This window comes from Tachypleus tridentatus, chromosome 10 (assembly GCF_004210375.1).
Source record: "Tachypleus tridentatus isolate NWPU-2018 chromosome 10, ASM421037v1, whole genome shotgun sequence".
Taxonomy (NCBI): domain Eukaryota; kingdom Metazoa; phylum Arthropoda; class Merostomata; order Xiphosura; family Limulidae; genus Tachypleus; species Tachypleus tridentatus.
In genome coordinates, this window is record NC_134834.1 from 70,598,766 (window position 1) to 70,622,060 (window position 23,295).

The window sequence follows — 23,295 nt, forward strand, 5'->3', positions numbered from 1 at the left end:
AGAATGTAACTTTTTTAGCTCATTTTTTCGCCATTAAAGATTCCTCAGGAGTCGTGGAGATCCTACACGTTCACTAGTCCAGTTAAATCAAAATTTGAGCTATAGGTAGTGATTTTATTTACGTTAATAGAAATGTCTCATAATATAAGGTTAAAAAATTCTAGTTATGGTAATATTAGCCTTGCTCGACCCTTTAAACATAAGAATTTGGAACTTTCCATTTTCCGTTTTGTCGAACTGTAATTTCAATCTATTCCTTCTAGATTCACATCCTTTCCCTCTATATCTACAATGGAAAGGTCTGTTGTCAACAGTGAAGCATGTGTATAAATTAGAACATAAAACAATCGATAGGTAAATGTAATTCAAGCCAGCTCTCGTTAATGTTGGAAGTATTATATGCACATATACTTACGGTAACAATATGACATCGCATGTTTGTTGGTTAGCGACATAGTTTAACGGAGTGTTACCAAACAACAGTTATGTTTTATATATATATATATATATGAAATACTAATTTAAATTCTTCAGCCATGTATAATAACAAGAAAACAGTGTTAATCTTATTTTTGTAACACTTGTGACGGATTTAGTATCATATGTATGTTTTACTATTGATGTTTATTTAAGTTAAATTTATATTTTAAAATGCACATAACCTATGGCATGGAATCTGTATTGCAAAACTTCATCCTGCTAGCAAAAAGTTATAAAAAATTCTCAAATTAAGAATTAACAATATATGTGTACCTAAACACTACTGTATCGTCTATATTGTTGTGCAGGCTGAACTTTCTAAAATCTCTCTTCACGTCTATAAATGTAATCAACACGACGCGCCAAGAGACAGTATATAATATTGGTTTGCTATAGCTGAGATGCTTTAAACCTCAGATGCTATAACTGTAATTGATATAACGCTTTTTAATCAGAAACTTTTTGGACCAAGAACATTTAACTTCAGAGTATTCGAATTGGATATTAATGTTTTTTTTCCAAAACATTATACAACTTCGGCAGTGGAAAGCTGGGCGTGTGGCCAATGAAAAACGATGAGAGAAAGCTAGCTGGTTTTCTATTAAGTGAATTTTACCTATATTAACTCGGATTTAACTTGCTGACCATGAATCATCCATAAGATACGGAGGAAGTTCCAGACAAGATAGAAGACTTGATATTGTTTGTAACTTTTTAAACGTTTGTACATATTTCATTATTTGTAATAACAATTATTTTAAATTGTTTTATTGTTTTTATAGTAAAATATATTTATATTAAAAAGGACGGCAGTACATAGATAGCCCATTGTGTAGCTTTGTGCTTAATTCTAAAAACAAACCAACAAACTAACAACTAAAAAGACAACTGTGCATATAAATATTGTTGGTACATACCACAAACTGGATAAATATCGACATTTATTTAACTTCTAAAACTAAATTATAATTTAACTAAATTTTAGGTTATTCAAAATTGTAACACACTACAGTCTTTCTCCGTTTGTAATGGATACAGCGGGCATAGTAGTGTAGAGATACCTATTATACAATCTTTTTTTTTTACAGAGACCTTAACTGATCAATAAAGGACGTGTCCTATAAAAATAAAATAAGTATAATACAAAAGTATTGTAGAAAATATAAATAGCTGTAATCACAGATATCTAGTAAAAAGCTTTCTGTTGTTTTAAGGAAGTTAAATAGATGTCATTTCGTTTCAAGGCAGTTAAATAGATGTCATTTGTTTTAAGTCAGATGTTACAAAAATTATTTCATTTCGTCTTATTATCAGTTTAGGTTGTTATTCTTAAAAACCAAATGTTTTACACAATAAGATATGATACAAAAGAAACTACATAATTTGAGTACATTTTTTACTCATCTTTCCATTGAGCTGAGTATATCATGTTAAACACATATACATCATGTTAAACACATGTACAGTGTGTATATAAACACATATATATCATGTATATAAACACATACATCATGTTAACAATTGTTTTTATTATATTCGTGCATCAGATTTGAATATATTTTGATTTTTTTTTCAATTCAGTGACATATGTTCAGTTTCCATGGTGTATTTTCAAAATTAACTTGTCTTCTAGGGAAAATTATGATATTGAAAATGAGATGTTTAGTTTTTCAATTTATCTCATTTCTCCAAACTTAATAACCGTCTTAAATTTCGACCATGCATTCAACTGATATGAAAGCAGCACGGTAAACATCTATGAGATATTAAATGTTTATATTAACAAAGGAACTGCACATGACTGACAATTAAACACTTAATGTCAATTCGGGTAATTAATTTTCAAGTGCATTCACTTTATACACATAAAAAGTTGTCAAATATTGAAACGAGAACATAGTTTAACATTTAATAAATAACCAATTTTCTAATTATAGCATCCATCAAAATAACAAATTTAATTTCAAGTAAGCTTATAAACTAAAAAATCGATTTTCCGTCTTGGGAGAAATAAGAATCAGAGTGACTTCAGTAAATGCCATCTTGTTTTTACACTAAACAAAAGCTATACTAAATATTTTGACGAAAATACAGTTTCTCTCAAAAACAGTTAAAGTTAGCTCCTTTTAATTTCTAGAAGCAAATTTAATATGTTACTGAATGAACACTACTTTGAAGTAAACAGCTTGAAATCGAATATTCTTCACATGTAGAACATACATTTTTGACCCGGCATGGCCAGTGGTTAAGGCGCTCGAATCCTAATCCAGGGTTGCAGGTTCGAATCCCCGTTATGTAATGTTAGTGATACATGATTGAAATGTTTTGTTTGAATTTCGTGCAGAGCCACACGAAGGTTATCCATGCTAGCCGTCCCTAATTTAGCAGTGTATGACTAGAGGGAAGGCAGCTGGTCATCACCACTCCCACCAACTCTTGGGCTACTCTTTTACAAAGAATAGCGGGACTGACCGAACATTATAACGTCCCCACGGCTGAAAGGGCAAGAATGTTTGGTGTGACGGGGATTTTAACCCACAACCCTCAAATTACGAGTCCAGTGCCTTAACCACCTGGCCATACCGGGCTTCGACTGGAAGGTCAATATAATAACAAATATTAAATATATATATATATATGTAAATATATAGCGTTATAAGACTTAAGCTACTTAGGCTAAACATTTGTATTTTCATGTTATAATACATAGTCATTATAGCACGAAAAAGCAACAATTTATATTTATTTCCTAATTTTTTTATGATGGTTACGAGGTTGGTCAAGTGATAGATTCCACTAGCTAGAGTATAGAAAATAACAAAGTATAAAGTCTTACTAAAAGCAAACGTTTGAAATGTATTTAGGAGGTTTTAGAAATTATGCAAACAATATTAGAGTTGTTTGGAACAAAGAATAATTTTTAATCATAATGTGAAATCACTTTGCACTAGACTAGAAACGAAACAAATTATATTCTCATAAAGTAAAAATATTTCATTAAAAATCTGATTTTTCGAAGTACTTATAATCTTTACTAAAAGTCTACCAAATTTTGTGAAGGTACATACGCTGTATCAAAACTTATAGTACAAATACTTAATGCGTGTAAATATATAGACATATGCGTATCCTGATAACTCCTGTTACTACAGGTAAGAATCATATGAAAAGGCTTGGGTTTCCAAGTTATTGTTGTAGCGGCAGAGGTTTTACAATACATTTCAAAGTTACTACACAGGACATTATTTGTGACTTTTGTGAAAAGATCCTTTTGTTTGATTGGGCAATATTTCAACGTTTATCGTAGATATACAAACGTTTGGTACTTTTTTATGATTTTAAAGCTTATATAAATTTAATAGTAGGACAGTGCCAGATAAAAAGCCTTAGATTAATCTTGACATTGCGTAGTTGGTACGCTAAGAGACTGTTTAACTGTATAAGACTCTTCGTAAGTTTGAAAGCTACAATGTATTTATAAATAATATGCACAATAGATAACATGCAGAAAAAGTGTTTCGACTTAATTGGATTATTAATTAACTATCAACCTAATTTTTTTTTGCTTTTTCAGTTATAAATTGCACTATCAGCTATTTGGAAAGGAATACCACAGTGGAGAAAATATATAGTGGTTGATGTGTATTCGAAATGTGGTAACCACGAAAAGAACATTTATGAAGTGTGCAATAAACTGGGTGTAACAAAGAATGGTCAAACAATAATCACTATATGTACTAATAAGGACTAATAGCAACGTTTCTTGAAAGTCCGACAGCACAATAATATATTCGGATTGAATTGTTAAAGTCAATACTGTCAGACGGCTTTTTTTATGAACGTAGTATCTGGAGATTATTGTATTTATGATTGGTAGCAGCAGTGAGAGAATGGTTCTGCATGCTGTTCTTCCACAGTTTTATCTATTACTCTCATATCCATCTTTTTTAAGCTCCAAGGATATAGTTGTGGGCTACAAAAGTTAAATCAGTGAAGCTGATAGTCTAACTTTGTTGTCCAAATTAAAACGAATGGTATATGCTAAACTACTTTCGAGCTTGAAACTTAAGAGTTAGAGAGAACTTTGTTTGTTTTCGCCATCTTATTTGTTTGCACTATTAAAAAAGTATATAATTGTAGTAATATATAGGCATTAGCATTAATATTTTATCTTGATGTAAGAAATAAAATTTTCAATAATTTTGTTGAGGCACGAATGAGGGTATTCGAGGGGAAAATATATTGTTATCCAACTAAAGCTTATAACTTTTGCCAGCTGTTTGATTCCACGATTACAAGATTCGTTTTTGGTACGAGCGAAAGCTAAATGATTTGCCAACAATCGCTTGGATGAACGTCTATTTATCTCATTATTTCTCAAAGGCTGAAGTCACTCGTTCAGATAAATAAAGTTCATTTTATAGTGTTAAACTATAAAACTGTAATTCACATTTTGGTAGAAGCATGCCACATGTTTAGATTATTGCACTATTGTAAAATTGCACTGCTCCTCAAAACCCTTAAATACAGTCTCACCATGTCAGAGAATTGTCTCTTAAATTCTTACATGCGTTTGATATATATGCATGAAAGATGGGTAAAAAAGGTTTGTGGTTAGAAAGATATGGGGGCTCGAAATGCAAGTAAGAAAAAAAAGTGCGTATTAATAGATTTGTACTACATACTTTTGATAAAAAATAAATAAACAATCTTTGAAACTTTGAAAATCTTTTTTTGCAGTTTCCATTATATGTAGTAAATGGATTACGTAATATGGTAATAAATGTATGCATTCATCAACACCAAGTACTAGTGACTATTTAATGTCCCGAAGTTTTTTATAACAATTTGTACGCCTTAGATGTTGACGTATCATCGGTGGTTCTTGCCTGGCTGCGTTCATTTTCTCTCCAGCTAGTTGTTCAAAGTGCTGTTAGCCTGAGAAACCAGGAATATTCAATGACCAGTTTTATCAACATCTTTACGGTTAGACTCCAGTTAGTCAAGCTGGAATCCACTGTAGTCACAAAACATGTTCGCTTCGAAACTTTAGACTCAGAAGTTGGTAGCAGAACGCGGACGATTCCTACAGACGAAGATGAAAAATCTCTATTTAACTTTGAAACATTTTGTATGTAAGCCCAAGTAATGTTTGTATTGTGGGCTGGAATTCTTATCGATTACTGCAAACATCAAGCAGATCTTAGTGAAGCCCACGGCCAATAAGTCACAGTGGGTGTACAACCAAACAAATATGAATAGCCAGTGAATATTGACATACAACAGTGAAGAGAGGTTTATCAATAAGCCGTCAGGACCTTATCAGTTGCCAAGTGATCAGCTTTTGCTCTCTTATTGTGTCACAGGAAACATACACGTGAAAAAAAAATGAATATATTAATATACTCTTAGCAACATTGTTCAGCCGAAGCTATTGGTAAACAGGTTCTAACGCTGTCCAGTTTAAACTTTTGATATATCTCATGATCTGCTGTTCAGTCAAAGCTACTAATATACCCATGGACCTGTGTACATCTCCCTGAATTCAGTCTTTTATCAAATCTTGAAGAAGTTTTCAAACTGGCTTGACGGGATAGCTATCTTTTTGTTAAAATACTTAGTTTTAAAGGTTTTTCAGGGAAGTATGTAAATATATCCCTTAACTGAATGGACGTGTGTGTGTTTATAATCAGTACGTCATAATATAATTTAATAAAACTGGAAATTGTAAATTAGTGTTAGACTGATTTGGAAAAATCTTTAGAAATTTGATTTATTGAAGTATCAATTCATTCACAATGGTAATAATTTCTTAATTTGCGATTCATCAAACTTACGACTTAAAATGGGTTTTATGTTCTCAGGGAATCAGAGCAAAACCATGTATCATAAGTCTTCTGCAAATATTTTATGAGACACATTTGAATAATTATTGTTTTCGCTATATTACATCAAATTCTAGCATCTTTTCTCGATTATGCTGCCCAGAATAGCTTTAATATATATGATATTACTATTATGTATTATCTTGATTTTCCACTAGATATTTTGAATTCAATTCTCCATTTGTAATTTTCGTTCATACATTTAAATAAGTTTCACAAATTGACACAGATTGTATCTGAATATATTTTCTTCGTGATTGCTGTTTACAGTTTTACAAAGTAAAATTTTGGAATGGTTCATATGTTAATGTTTTTAACACAATTTCTACAACGTTACGAGTGACCTTTTCTACCTCAACCCTTCAATTTCTAATATCAAATGTCGTTGGGTTCCGAAGAATGAAACCTTTTAAGCCAGACTGTAAGTTTCGTCATATATAAACACAAATATGTATTTATATATAGACTCCTTCTTAACCTCAGTGAAAACGTTCCCTTGAAAATTTGGATTAGTTATAACTCCTAATATGCGTCAAATGAAGCCCCTCAGTGGTGAGGACATTTGACATTGTAGTTTCACAAAGTGGCACCAGAGAGCTAATAGTTCCAAAATAATTTATTAGGGTGAAATACTCCAGTATATGATACTAAGGAATAACTAGTTCCAAAGTGTGTTCTCAGGAGGTGATATTTCCAGAATGCGTCAGTAGGCGGGTGAGAGAAAAAATCATCACCATACAGTAGTTTAACTTATAATCTCCGTTGAAAACAATAAGTTTTGTACTAACACAAAACATTCAAACTCTAGATATACATCGCATGTATCACATTATCTAATAAAAAACTACTACTTCATTCTCTGTAGTTCATAACACGGTATTGGTTTTTACATTATCATTATGGGAAATTTTTATTTACACTTTATGTCAATGTGAATAATAAACAAGTATTTACATACATAAAATGAATGCTGTCTTTTTAAGACGCGTACTTCATGGTTTACTCATATAATTATCCACGTACTAGCTTATTTTAAATTGTACGTTTGGTCATGCTGTATTACTTTTAGTTACATGATTCATATGAAGCTGTATCTAGAGTGTGACATTTTACGTGTAATAGTTCAATTTGGGACTATCTCTTCAGGGTGGCCTCTAGCGCCAATCTTTGTAACTACGGCGTCACATGACCTTCCAGTTTCAAATAATAGCCTACTCACCGGCATTCTTTGATCTCCATTCACTGATGTTCTCCCACTGAGACGGCTCCTTTAGTCTCATGTTAGCAGCTCTAAGTATACTTAGTCTCATGTAATGCTCACTGACATTTAAGCTCCAGTTTTCTCTTCAATTAGTTGTTATTTTTGGATGTGACATCAGGCGGATGAAGACAATCAGAAGAACGGATGTACGTAAAGATCGTAGCCTTCCTGTGAATAAAATAATCCAGCAGGTGTTTTGTTACATAAAGTACCGTTCTGTTGATAATACTAAAATTATCAATACTCAATTTACTGAACTTGTTTCTTATTAAAAACTCACTATATTTAACAGTTATATTTTAACAAGTTTAACTTGTTAAACTCTCAATTATTAAACCCAGGGTCTTTATGATTATCGGTTCAGCACGTCCATTTGTTTAAGGCACCCAACTTGTAATCCGAGAGTCGCGGGTTCGAATCCCCGTCACACCAAACATGCTTTCAGTCGTGGGGTTGTTATAATTATTTCGGTCAATCCCACTATTCGTTGGTAAAAGAGTAGCTCAAGAATTGGCGGTGAGTGGTGATGACTAGCTGTCTTCCTCTAGTCTTACACTGATAAATTAGGGACGACTAGCGCAGATAGCCCTCGTGTAGCCTTGCTAGTCTTACACTGGTAAATTAGGGACGGCTAGCGCAGATAGCCCTCGAGTAGCCTTACGCGAAATTCAAACCAAACTTTATGATTATTAAGATTAATGTCTTATTAATTTTTTTCCGTGAGTAAAATGTCAATGAAAGTTTATAATGTTGTTACATAAGTGACAAAAGCAAAATCATCTGCTACAAATATAAGAACTCAGACTGAAGAGATAGGTTTTGTTTAGAATTCATTCTACAACAAACAACGTTATGGATTTTACAAACGTGACTCCCACTACTCAGTGGTGGTGTTTTTTGTGACAGGAGTTAGCTCTCCTGGGGCTCAGCGATACGTCTGTGGAACGTTTTCGCTACTCACTGCAGGCACAGCCTACGCATCCTACTCTGAGATTTGTATCTGAGAACATAAACCCCGCTAAGACACCATTATACTAGTTAGTTAATCACAAACGTATTAAGTATTTGAAGGTAGGAATTGAAACTCAGTTTAAATGTTTCATTTAACTTTACTGTTTATCACTTTTCTATACAACATTAATAACTCATTTCAAGTTCGTATGTTGTTCTTAAATAACACTAAACTATTTGATGCTATCAAAGATGTTACATAAATAAATGAAATGTTTTGAAAACTGATTCAACCCAAATTCAGTACGACAGTAAAATAAGTGTTCTGTAATGGACGAACACAAAGTTTTAAAATGAGATGTAATCAGATCGTTAACGTTCCACTAATTAAATGCAGTCAAGATGAGTCAAAATGCTAAACATTTTTATAAACATTCCACAATATTTCACAGCTAACGTGGAGACAATAAGCATGCGACCTCATGAAGGGTCTGTCATGTGGTTGGTGGGCCTCTTTCTCCTTCGTTGTCGAGTTTTATATGTTTTTTTTGTACTGGTTCTTTAGTGATATACTCCGTACTGTATTGCTTTACTCGCTGTACGTTAATTTATCGAGAATTGTTCGCCAATATTTTAATTAAGAGACATTTTTCTTGGTGTTGTTGTTTTGAATTAAGCATAAAGCTACACAATGGGCTGTCTGTGCTCTGCCCACCACGGGTATCAAAACCCGGTTTTTAGCGTTGTAAGTCCGTAGACATACCTGCTGAGCCACTGGGACGCGACGTTTTACGACTGTGTCCATTTATCGGGTGTTATGGTTTTGTAAACGTATATTTCACATTTTCTAACATAGCATCTACAACCTTGTGTTCGCTATATAGTTCCACATTTTGCTTAGGCACATACACAATTAATTTTATCTTAACATAAATACCCTTTAACAATTAAACTAAAAGTGTGTCAAAGAAGCCGTTTTGCTGGTACGAGGTGGCCTATTAAGATTCTTATTAATAATGTATAAGAGGAGGAGGTACTTGGACTAGGTCCGTTATGTATCATATAGTTGTCTTAGTTGCTTAACAGTTTGCTCTTTCGCGTATTTTTCCTGACGTATTCAACTGAAATTGTTAGGAGTCTGACAAGAACAATGTGTTTGGATAGTTGTGTAAAGTTGTTGGAACTCTGTAAACCTTTGTTAGTATATAATTTTGTGTTTTTTTGTTTGTTTATTTATTTGTCTTTTCGCTAGGCTTACCCACACTGGATAATATGTTCTATTGCTGATATCATATATGTTTTGTAAATTGTTAGTGAAGCTCTTGACGTCATATTCCATAAATAGCATAATGCTCGTTGCCGGATTTTTCTAAATATTTTGGTTATGCTGCTACCTGGAAAAGAGTTCCATCTAGATATGGGTGAAGTTCGGTCCTGCTTGTTTCATATATTTAGTAAGAAAGTCTAACTTCTGTTTTGTGTTAATTTGTTTTAATTATTTATTTCTTGCAAAAAATATATATTTAATTTAACAGAGGTTGAAAGTTGATTTGGGAAACTTTTCCAAGTGGCACTATCTTCTGCAAACTGTGTTAAGAAACAGAGGTTTTAGTCCTTTAGAGGTTAACTACCCTTACCTGTGGAACACTTCTTTGAGAGTAAAGTACTCAGAACAGGTAGGTGTTTTAACAGATTATAATTCCGTATCGTCCAGAAAATTAGATGATCAATGAAGCATCCTGCGCGGTTGTCCCATTTGGGACATTTAGTATCTCTATCCGTTGTGCCAGAAGACACTGTTGAAAGTCCTCTCGACATCGAGAAAGCACGCGACTGCTATTACTTTTTGTTGAAGCTGTTAGTGATTTCTAATTTCGTGATCAATAGTTTGTTGTGATTTTCGAAAATCATCTTGAATTTCCGGTGGTTTACTTCTTCTTTTTCAGATATTTATATTACTTTTCTAATAAATTACCTATACAGCTAGTGGGGCTGATAGATCCGCTCTTTTCTAGATTATTTACAGATTTTCCTTGCTTCTGAAACATAAGAATATCAGTCTGTTTCCGGCTGGCTAGAATATAGCCTGACTTGAACAAGAGGTTGAATAACGTTTGTATTTATTTTTACATTCTCAAAAGTCTTTTTTGTTTTTAGTAATATGTTTTGTTTTCTTTCCCATCCTTGCGTGTGCTTTGTTTCTCAGTTGTTTTATTGTTTGTTGTACCTTCGATAACGTTACGAATCTACTAAATTCTTCCTCTTGTTTGTAAGTTTCTGTATGGATGTTTTTTTGAATTAATAATTGGTGTGAATAGTTTCTTTTTTGTATTAATGTATTTAGTCACTTTGTTTTTGAAATGGTTACCCATATTCGGTTCTTTTGGTTTTTGAATGCGTACTGTAATTGTTCGTTGAATGATCATGAACTATTTTATGTGAGACAAGAAGTATTTTGAATCCGTTTCTGTATCTATTTGCGGACAACATTGTCTTAGATTTCTGATGTCACTTGGTTATTTGGTTTTGGAGTGTATTTATTTTAGTTTTAGGTCTGGATTTATTGTTTTCATCTATTGTTTTTCTTTGTTCTTGTATTTCTTTATTAATTCTGTATGCAGTGTAACAGATTTACTGTTGTACATTTATTTTAGTGCCTATGCTTCTTTCTGTATATTTTTCTTTATTTGAATGTGATGTATATTCTTGACTGTGTATTGCGTGAGTCCCGCCTGTTCTCGAAATTTGTAGAAGGTTCTTGAGGGTAAGAATCAACAATTTGCTTGGTGTGTATGTAATACTAATGATTGACAGTATCTTTACCAAGCGAACTTTGGTGTAGAGTTTCTCGTAACTTGTATATAAAAACCGATGCTCCGAGTTACAAATAAAATTATTATTATTAAGTATGTGTGTGTGTGTGTGTGTGTGTGTTTTCTTATAGCAAAGCCATCTTGGGCTATCTGCTAAGCCCACCGAGATGAATCGAACCCCTGATTTTAGCGTTGTAAATCCGTAGACATACCGCTGTTTTATCGGGGGGCATTATTAAGTAAATTACAGTCAGTATGCTATACGACTAAGAAGCTACAATTGTCATTAATGCATACTAATGGAAAAAACTACAGAATTTGACCAGGTATGTTTATCGATTTCGAGCATTGCAAAGCGTTTAACTTCAGTGAACTACTTTGAACATTTTTATTTCTATGAGGACATTGAATATGTTCGCTGGGAAAAGTCAGCTTGTAAGGGTACGACGCCAGGCAAGAATAGAGCTAGCTAGCATTCCCATCAAGTTGTGAAGTATACCTGTGTATCAACATAAAAGTAATTTACACCACCTTGTAGACTTGGATCGTTGATAAAATATTAAGTTTTAGACCGGATATAAGATATATGTTAAAAAAGAAAGTTATGTGTATCAATATCGTTGGCAGTTATCATAAATTTGATACTCATTAACACTTAACTAACTTCTAAATTCAAATTCAAATTTCAGGTTATTTCAAATAGTAACACGTTATGTAATAAATCAGATACTTGTTTGAAATAAACTATAATACGGAACAGCGATTTCTTACAGTTTTTTTTTAAAGCATTTAAAGCATTTGGCATTTTTATAGTTACATCTTTTGGAATAATATGGTTGGTTATGATTTAATGAGTGATCGCAGATACTCCTTACTGCAAAATGGTCGTTGTCGACGTCATCTTCAACATTTAAAAATAATAAAATTTTTGAATATGTCTTCTGAGTACATACATAGATGTCGCTACTAATATGATAGTGGCTTTTGTGCATTGACGTAGTATCATTTAATAAACGTGCATTACTATATTTCAGGGAGTCATATGGCTAAAATGAAATTCCAATGTTAAACTTTCGAATTCCTAGGAACTTATTCTGTTTCATTTCTCTTTTAGGCATGAATTAACAGTGTGGAGAGGTGATGAAGAGAAATGTTGTTTTGTGATAACCGTCCACCAGGCTGCTCATCCATAGTTCATTTCAAACAGCTGTTCCATTTTGTTAAAAATCTCATGATATAAGGAAACTTCTCGGAAAGAAAGACTCCCAGTATGCATATAGATTGGATATTTCTCTTACTTTTCTATATTCCATAAAGCCTCAAAACTAGCACAAACCTCGGAACTATGCTCATCTGATATAATACAAATGTTTATAGAATATAACACTGTAAACACTTTTTTCTTGTGTTTATAATGTAATGAAAAAGATGTGGTACCCGTTTTTTCTCTGGGTTATAAACTTTAAAAAAAAATGTGGGGAGATGCTCTGATAAATAGCACAAAAATCCTAACTTTCACACAATTTACTTATAACATATTATTACAGTATTCGTTATTACGCAACTAAATGTTTTGTATAAGCTTTAAGAACTCAATATGTATATACTTAAAACATGGTATACACTGTGTGATGGTCAAGGTGACTTTGTAGGAAGAAATAATGGACAAAGAAATGGCGATAGGTGTGCTTTCTGTTACCTGTGTTTAACACCTAACTCTTAATGTCATTTCACAGTGTTTCACGTGATTAATTAATAGACGGTCATTGGCAGTCAAAATAAGAAGTTGGTGCAATTCGAAAAACGGTTCTTATATCAACTATATTGCGGCTGTTGAAGTAGAAACTTCATCTGAATTTATTATGATTTCAATAGTGGCAGCTATTATTTTACTTGAATTTCTCCATAGAGAGTGTTAGTGCACTCTCTAAGATACATAAGATGTTTGTGTGCCTTCCCTCTACATTATGTGTATGTTGTTATAGAAAATTTAAAAAAAGTGTCAGGACGTAGTGCCATCTATGAATTTAGTTAATGTTAACTTATGTTAAAGATAATAAATGCTCAGTAACAGCAATAATGTGTTTTTAAAAACGTTTTTCATCAATTATCGTTTGTCATTAGAAATGTGGGTAGATAACATGATTTCAATTTATAAGGTTGTTCATCATGTAGTCCATCTTTCTCTATTCATGTTTTAATTTTATGCAAATATTTTTTGTTATAATTACACTTTGTATACCGTCAACGCAGATGTATAATTAGCGAAGGTTCTCAGAAGAAAAGATTTAGAAGTACAATATACAAAAAGCACAGTTTAGTATGTTATTAAACTAGTCTGTATTTTATCTAATCATATCAAAACGTAAAAAAACTGAACTTAATTGTATAAAAATAACAATGGTCATTTCCTAATGCAACTGAAGAAACCAGTTAATAATTTGATTGAGACTCTGGAAACTTCTTTAAGTAACATCATGGTAAACGATTTAAATAAAACTACCCAAACTAAATAGCTTAGACTTGATAATTTTGAATGTTTTACATACTTACTTAATCCTAAAATATCCAAATTTAATTATCTTATCGAGACATCTTAATAAAACTCATGCTTGTTTATTTTGTCACTAAAACCATTATCGTCACTTGTTAAAAACATTCTAAGAAACAACACTGTATTGTCACCAAGAGGTTTAGTTTCTGAATTTGCTTATAGTATGCTTTATGAATATAACACGCTTAGCTAGATAAGATCTGTATTGTTTCTCTGCTATATTATCATTATTATTAAGAGGCTACAAGGCTTATAACTATTAACGATAGATCAATGTTGTTTCTCAGAAATATTATCCTTATTACTCCCAGGTTACTAGGATTGTTACAGATAACAATTTATCTATATTGTTTCTAAACCATACTATCATTATTATTATGAAGTTACTAGGCTTATTACTGTTAACAATAGATATATATTATTTCTGTGCTATATTATCTTTATTATTGCCACGTTATTAGGCTTATTAGTGTCAACAGTAGATTTATATTGTCAGTGTGACTATGTCAGGCAAATAGGTCCATGCAGTATTACCAAAAATTTTAAAAGTATTTCTTTCACAGGAGTGTGTTATTATCCCAATTTTTAAAATATAAAAACACAAACAGCTAATAGCAAAATAGTTATTTCATTACAGTAAGTGTCTAACTGTCTTTAGGGTTTAGTGATATCAATATAACATATAAAAATTATAACAAAAAACAGAAATAATATACATTACATACTTAAATAATTTATAACAACTTTCCATCTGTAGTGTAGTTTTCTTTTAAGTATATATAAAGGATAAAATGTGACGAGGTCAACTCGATACATTTGAATACATCAAGAACTAATATCACACTGATTATTCAAGGGAGCTACGATTTGCGATCAGTATATAATAAAATTTACGTTTATTTAAGTAAGGAAATTTGTAAGAAAAAGCCAAAAAATTATAGAATAACTGTAAGTACCTAGTGTTCATGATTAAAAATAAAATAATAAAAACTGTAAAATGAAACATATGAAGCTGAAATTATCGACTTAAGATAGCTGCAATACAAGCTCACAATGCAGTTGACGAAACCACAGACAAATTTTTCTGTACTAATTCGATTTCTATATTTATTTCACGCCAATATTCAATTTGCATAATATTTCTTTTGTTGGCTTTTTTTACTTTAACGTAGATGTACACTGAGACATGCTGACTCTTTGGAGCTCTAAGTAGACAGATATATAAAGAAAATCTGTCGTTAAAGACAAATAATTTGGTACAGTTGTAAACAATGACAGAATTACATATCTTGAGAGTAAATCCATTGGTAGACGCTAAAACTGAAAAGCTAACTTATGTTGTTGCTGACAGAGAAAGCATGAAATTATTAAAAACATACTTAGTGTATAAAGTATAGTATTTTGCTGACACAGATTCTCTCAAAAATAAAACGTCGTGCAGTTAACGTTGAATCTATAAGCACTAATCAAACTAAAGCTCAGAGTTGTCATTTTGAATTTGCTGACGATTTTGTTTCATCGAATAGCATTTAATCAGAGATTATGTGTCCACCACAAAATACATATATCTTTGTAAATGTCAAAACCGATACCAAGACTGATCGTTTTTAATCTTCTTAAACATTTTGACATCTGAGGATTTTAAATTTTCTTTAAGACCTAGTCATGGATTCGATGTGTACGACATTTCTATTCCAGGCTATTTTGCAAAATGTATCCAGCAAAGACTTCTAAGACTCAATGTTCCAAGAAATCGAACTAAAAACACTTATATATTAACGATAATCGATTCTCAGTACGTTTTCGTGAACTGAAAAGAATCGAATTTCGTGATTGTAAATGTTTGAAGACACGATCTTAGAAGTCTTCTTGCCAAACTAGAATCATTGTGCACATTGCATTTCCTAAAACCTGGTCGGCCTTCCATTGCTGACAAATTTTCTTTATTTCAGAATAAAAGTACAAACAATTTTGGAGTCAAGTAACTAAAAGTTCTTCCTCCACATTCTTTTACCACCAAGTAATTCGTTAATTAATTCATTCATTAATTCGTTTGTACAGAAAGGAAAGTAGACTAATAATTTATCTTAACTAAGAAGATCTAAATCTGAGAACTTAACTCAGAAGTTTCTAAACACCTGAGTATTTAACTAAGGAGAATCTAAACCTGTGTATTTAATAAGGAAGGATCTAAACCTGCGAACTTAACTACTTCGGATCTAAGTCTGAGTATTTATCTGAAAAGGATCTAAACCTGAGTGTTTGACTAGGAAAGATTTAAATCTCAGTATTTAAATACGAAGGATTGAAACCTGAATAGTTAACTAAGTGGGATCTATACGTAAGTATTTAACTAAAAAGGTTCTAAATCGAGGTATTTAACTAAGAAGGATTTAAATCAATATATTTAACCAAGAAGGATCTAAACCGGAGTATTTAACTAAGAAGGATCTAAACCTTTGTATTTAACTAAGAAGAATCTAAGCCTGAGAACTTAACTAAATCGGATCTAAGCCTGAGTATTTACCTGGGAAGGATCTAAACTTGGGTGTTTAACTAGGAAGGATCTAAATCTCAGTATTTAACTACAAACGATCGAAAATATTTAACTAAGACAGATCTAAACCTGAATACATAACTAAGAAGGTTCTAAACCTGAGTATTTAACTAAGAAAGATCTAAACCTGAGTATTTAACTAAGGCGATACTTCTATAGATATTTGCATATGTTAAAAGTGTCGTTATGCATTGCGTTATGAGAATATTCAAACTCATGGGACGATACTAAGCGGGTCACAGATGAGTATAGCTAACTTTAAAGAACAATATTTACAATTATTTTATAAATAATGTGTATAATTGAAATCCTGTATTGTACACACTAGTCATGTTTATATGTCCAAAGTGTGAAAGGGTATTTTAAAGGCAAGAAAAAGAACTGATGTCGAAGAAGTATCTGTGTCTTGTGAAAATCCCATGAAGCTGTTGTTCTACAACTGTGACAATTCTCATGTGAAAAGAAAAAAGCGATATAAAAAACATTTTTTTTTTTTACAATTGCAGAGACTTTGTACTATGAACAAAAGAGGGAAGTTGTTTGAAGAAACTTAGATAGCATGGGCTACTGTACCTTTACACGTGGTGAATAAGAAAATTATTAAGATGCAAGTAATTCCAAAAAGGGAGATGTTTAAGAAAGTATTTATTAATGGTATCAAATTAGATTTTGTAGGCCTAATCTCTCAAAATATTGTTGACATCATTCAAAGCAACATTCTAGATCACATCTTTCATGAAATTTGTTAATGTGTATTTCACACTGATAACGATATAAACAACAACAGATATATTCGTATTTGTATTTTAATATTTATTCCAAAACTACTTGGGCTATTTGCCGTCGTTCCTAAGTTTGAATGACTTATCAGGGAAAAGTCAGACTGTCAACAGCACCTTATTACCCATTATCCAAATTAAGGGTTTGACTATCGACGGCTTAGCTTTAAGTGAGGGGAATAATCTGCAGCATCTTTCACTTTCGAATCAGGTTCGCCTGTTCCAAATTTCAGAACTATCCCACGCACTCAGTAATAAACGAAGTATTTTAAACAAAAGTTTTCAAAATCGCTCCTGAAATATGTGAGGTGAAGGTGTAAAACGTATCCTTTCGAAGCATCTGGTGTTATACTAGAGAAGGTTGAAATTCTATCATAGCAAAAGCTGTTACACAAACTTAAGTTTGAAGTGCAAGCTCAGAGTCTTGCATAAATAAACAGGTTATTTGAAGGGTCCAAAAGATTAAAAGGTATTAAAACAAACTGACAGCTATACATAAGTTAGAAAATAAACATTGTTCTGCACTTGATCCTAAAACGTCTGAATTATGGAACAGCATTCAGTTGAGGAACAGTTCAATATTGTCCAACTGTATTAAAACTGTTACCAGAACGCTGCTGACAGGTTGTAAGCTGAGCAGTTCCCAGAAGAGCGCCATCCTTCACACGAGGTGATGTAAAATGTGCGTCAACGGCTGCGTACTACACGCTTATTTACATGTAGGCACTATGAAGGTTGGTAAGTACAACAATGAAAATGAGCAATGAATTTGTTGTACTGAGACTTGTAATACTAGGGCATCATTTTGAACTCAGTTATTCATTGTTTGTTATCATTTATTATTTAATACCGTTAGGATATTTAATTCAACTGAGTTTACCTTGACTGTTTCTAACGAGGCTTGTAATGTTAAAATTCATGTTTGGGATAGACTTGGCAGGGAAAACAAAGATATTTTTTGCGTAGATTTGTGTTTTACAATAACAAATCTAATAGTGTTACGTGGCTACGGAAGTAAAACATATTTGTTAATGTTAAATCGATGCTATTAATCCCTCCACCCCGATTGGACAGCGGTAAGTTTACGGTCTTTCAACGCTCAAGTCCGAGTTTTAGATTTCCCGTTGTTGACAAAATAGACAGCCTATTGTGGCTTTGCTGTAGAAGAAACAAACATACAAAGAAGTTATTCATTTAAACAATTAAACAAGGAAAAGAATTGCATAAAAATGTCATCCACACTCTTACTAAATGCAACGTTTCGACCACTTCAGGTAAAATAACAAAATACAACTAGCTACGGTGGAGAATCAGTTGATAGTAAAACGTGTGTATGTTTTTCTTTTAGCAAAGCCACAACGGGCTATCTGATGAGCCCACCGAGGGGAATCGAACCCCTGATTTTAGCGTTGTAAATCCGTAGACTTACCGCTGCATTAGCGGGGGGCGGAATTAAAACGTAAACACGAGACACGAGTGCGCAGAAAAACACAAGTCGATAATACATAACAAAAAAAACAATTGTTACCTCTCTAACTGAAATGCAGGAAATACAATAAAAAAGTGGAACATGCTGCATATGTAATAATTAAATATTTTAATTTGTTGTTTTTTAAAAGCCAAGTGACACTGGGTTATCTACTGTGTCCATCGCAAGGAATCGAACCTCAGATTTTAGCGTCAATAATTTACCACTTTCCTAGCGGGGAACAATTAAGTATATTAAAATATCATATGAAGATAAAAGTAACAATAAATTAAAAGGCACTCAAACAATGTAAACGTACAATACTTATAAAATGCAACGTTAAAATTAAAGTTTCTATTCGTAAAATTTCTATTGTAAACTAAACTGCATGTAACATAAAACAAATTATACCTCTCGGGGTAAAAGTGGAACTGTATAGTGCTTTCGTAAAAGAATGATTAAACATTTGTTTGTAAAGAAAATTTTAGACGTATTAACACAACAGCAGTAGTAGTGCTGTTTTTCCTAATTGTTTGGGTAATTATAATGTTAAATAATAATTGGTACAAAATGAAGAATATATATATATATATTCTGGAAAATGAGATTAATTTTCTTATATCTGAAATTATTTATTTGCTATATTTTCGAACAGGTGGCGCTGTAAAACATAAACTCTTGAACGCGATAATTTTACAAAATTAGTAATAAAATGAAAATATACAGGAAATCAAATGATACTCAGATTTTCATATATACTAATGATACTAATAAGACCAAGTTTCCCATCACCGTTACAACTACAAGAATTATCTTACTCATGACACTTGTCGTTTAACACTAACTAGTGGTTTAGTTATCTTACATCCCTTAGTGAACACGTTATCTGTGGTAAAAAAAAAAGGCCACTTTTATATATAAGATAACAAACTATAGAAAGCTCTCAGGAGAAATTAAGATATATAGTAAAGCTGATTGTGTTATGCCTTCAAATTTATTAATCAATAATGAAAATATGCAAACTTTAACCCAAATCATAAATAGCGTAACACGCTAGACTAGATTCTTTCGAGAAAGTTTCAAAACAAGAAAAATTTTCACGAGAAATTATGATAATTCAGTGGAATAACAGTAACTTATCAGTTCTGCTCTCTGGCGCCTGGTGTGAGCTCTACCTAAAGTAAATCAAGACGTTCACTGTAAAACAGTTCAAAAAGAACATTTAAAGATTCGTGTCTATTTGTATTTTCACATGTGTGTTCAATTTTATTTTTTTCTGTGTGAGAAGAGTAGTAAAAAAACCAACTCAAGGCTGAAATCAAACAAATGGAGTTATAGAGAAAGAACCACCGCTGTTGTGTTTGATATAAGCATAAATGTTTGTTTGGTTGTTTTTGGAATTTCGAGTGCTATCTGCGCTAGTGTCTCTAATTTAAAAGTGTAAGACTAGAAGGAAGGTAGCTAGTCCTCACCACCCACCACTTGGACTACTCTTTTTGCCAACAAATAGTGGGATTGATTGTAAAATTGTAACACCCCCGACTGAAAGATTGAGCATGTTTGGTGTGACAGGGATTCGAGCCCCCGACCCTAGCTCGCATTATGCGTTTAACGCCCTAACTACTTGGTCATGCCGGGCGTGCATAAAGGTTAGAAACAAAATGTGTGTATATGAGATAGAAAGTGAAACAAAGATGGATTGAATCAAAATTTGTTAAATATAAATGGACTTTACATAGGCCTGGGGACATGCTGCACTTTTATAATTAAAATAGCAAATTCGGACTATTTTAATACGGTGGAACGCAAGATATATGAAGGTCGGAAGAAATGAAATTAAGGTAAAAATGAGTTCGTCAGTTTGTTTTGGAATTTCGAGCAAAGTTACACGAGGACTATCTGCTCTAGCCATCCCTTATTTAGCAGTGTAAGACTAGAGAGAAGGCAGCTAGTTATCACCACCCACCGCCAACTCTAGGGCTACTCTTTTACCAACGAAGAGTTGTATTGATCGCCACATTACAACGCCCCCGCGGCTGAAAGGACAAGCATGTTTGGTGTGACGGGGATTCGAACCAGCGACCCTCAGATTACGAGTCTTAACCCACCTGGTTATGCCGGCCCCACGAAAATGAGATGAGTAATGAAGAACTTCCATCAGTCTTCGTTTCCCCTTAATATCTTTAACTTATCTTTACGACCATTTATCTCCAACTGATATGAGCGTTTTAGAATCGTTATCCGTTTATTGTGAGTGTAATCTTGATCTAAAAACTTGATTAAATTTGGGGAAGTCGCAAACCTGTTGAAAAACTATAGGGAAGGACTAAAGATGAGGCTAAGATTGATAAGAAAATAATTTGTTTGTCTCATAGTTTTCCTGCAGAGCGAGTTGTCTGTGTGTACTTTTCTCCAGTTTTTCAACTGATAGACAAGAGAAAAAGCATCTTGCCAAGAGGATCATCTCCAAATTTTGGTCTGTTCTTACCGGACCTAATAGTGGGATTTACCTTATGATCCCAAAGTAAAGAGAGTTTTCTTATGGCGAACTATGAATTCATGGATTAAAAGTGTCATTATCGAATTCTTTCAATAAAGAAATTAATCAACGCCATCCTTAAAAGCTTCGACCTCAATATGGTTTAAGTCCTTTACGAGTTTGGAGTATCAAGATGCACTCTAGTGTGTCCTGCAGCCAAAAGAACCTGCAGGACATTCTGTGTGTTAGTGTAAAAGAGTGATTGTATAAGAATTTTCAACTTCTTCCATTGCCGGGATTGTGACAATCCAAACTATTATCGGATGTGATTTACTGGTACTACTTTACATACCAGATATCATGGCAATCAGTTACGATATTTCGATTGACTTTCTTCCTCTGTTTTTTTTTTTAATTTGCATTGAAAGTGTGAGAACTTTATTACACAGAAAAACATACTTAATTTTCAAGTATTTTTTTTTTAAACTTGGTACACTGTTAGATCAACCTAAAATTATGTTAAATGATCAAAATTTTTGCGAGCTATTTTTACTACAGCTCCTCCTCAGAGTGAAAGTGGATCGTTTTTAGTTTATTGTCATTCGAATTAAAGACGGCTAATTTAGAGCAGCAAAACTATGGAGTGAAAGCACGTGCAGATATATAAGTATTGGTTAGGCCAAGCAAACAACACTAACAGTTTCTAGTTCAAGTTTTCCAAAAAATCATAAAGGAGTACGGTTATTATTCATTATTTACTTAAGCAATTTTTTTAAGCAATTAAAGTAAATAATGGTGATTGACACTTCTGTATCGCATGCATGTGGGTGATGAAAAAGAATCTGTTAATCTAGTTTTCATGGCGTTGCTATAAAGGAATTTATTAGCTCCATTTTAGAGACGCAAAACATCATATATTTTTAAAAATATGACTGGTTCTGTGTAGTATAGGTCTATTTTGAATAATAGGGTTGTGATCATAAACCTAATTTTTGTTACAATCGAGTGTCACTTTCTTACTTGGTATAGTCCGTCATGACAAGGTGGGTTAAGGCGTGCGACTCGTAATCTGAGGGTCGCGGGTTCGAATCCCCGTCGCGCCAAACATGCTCACCCCTTCAGCGTGGGGGCGTTATAATGTGATAGTCAATCTCACTATTCGTTGGTAAAAGAGTAGCCCTAGAGTTGGCGGTGGGTGGTGATGACTAGCTGCTTTCCCTCTAGCCTTACATTGCAAAATTTAGGACGGCTAATGCAGATAGCCGTCGTGTAGCTTTACGCGAAATTCCAACAAAGAAACAAATCTTACTTGGTGGGGGTTATTTGTGGGTATTAGCAAAAGGTCGTGATATCTAATCAGAAACACCTTACACGTGAAAAAACGGTGCGACCAAGGAAAGATTGAGCACACGACTTGAAAGGAATGAAATTAGAATTGGAGGCCAAACTGGTAGCTACACTTATGGAATTGATAGGAATTATACAGCAAAGATTTATTTATTTTAAGCTGTATCGTGGACCAAGGAATATGGCAACAACGGATGACCAAAATGAAGGTGTCGAAAATTGGATTTTTAAGCCATCAAATGTCAAGAGGCATTCTTGTAAAAATAAACTATACGTCTTTAACAAGTTGATGTAGAGAATGGTGTTATTGAGAAAGGGGCAGGGAAATAACTCGATCAAAGTTGGGATCAGAAATTTGTAGAGAGAGATTACATAATTAGCAATATTTAATCAGCATCATAACCATTATTCATTTTATACGAACCTATATTGTCAGCTGAATTACCAGTTTATTTATTTATTCGTTTATTATCACACATGTTTTTTTTATTAACATTAAAAATTCGCCCACAATAATCGCTGAAAGAGTCCTCGTATTGAAATTGCCGTAATAAAACTGAATTGATATCCTTAAGTAAGTATAACAATTATAAGGTTATAAGGATGTTTTTCATAATACAAATTGATACTTAACCTTTTAGTATACAATCAGTCATCTTAGAACACCTTCTGGTTGTGAAGTTATATTTTCGTAAATGAAGTTTCTACTTTTTCTTCCTAG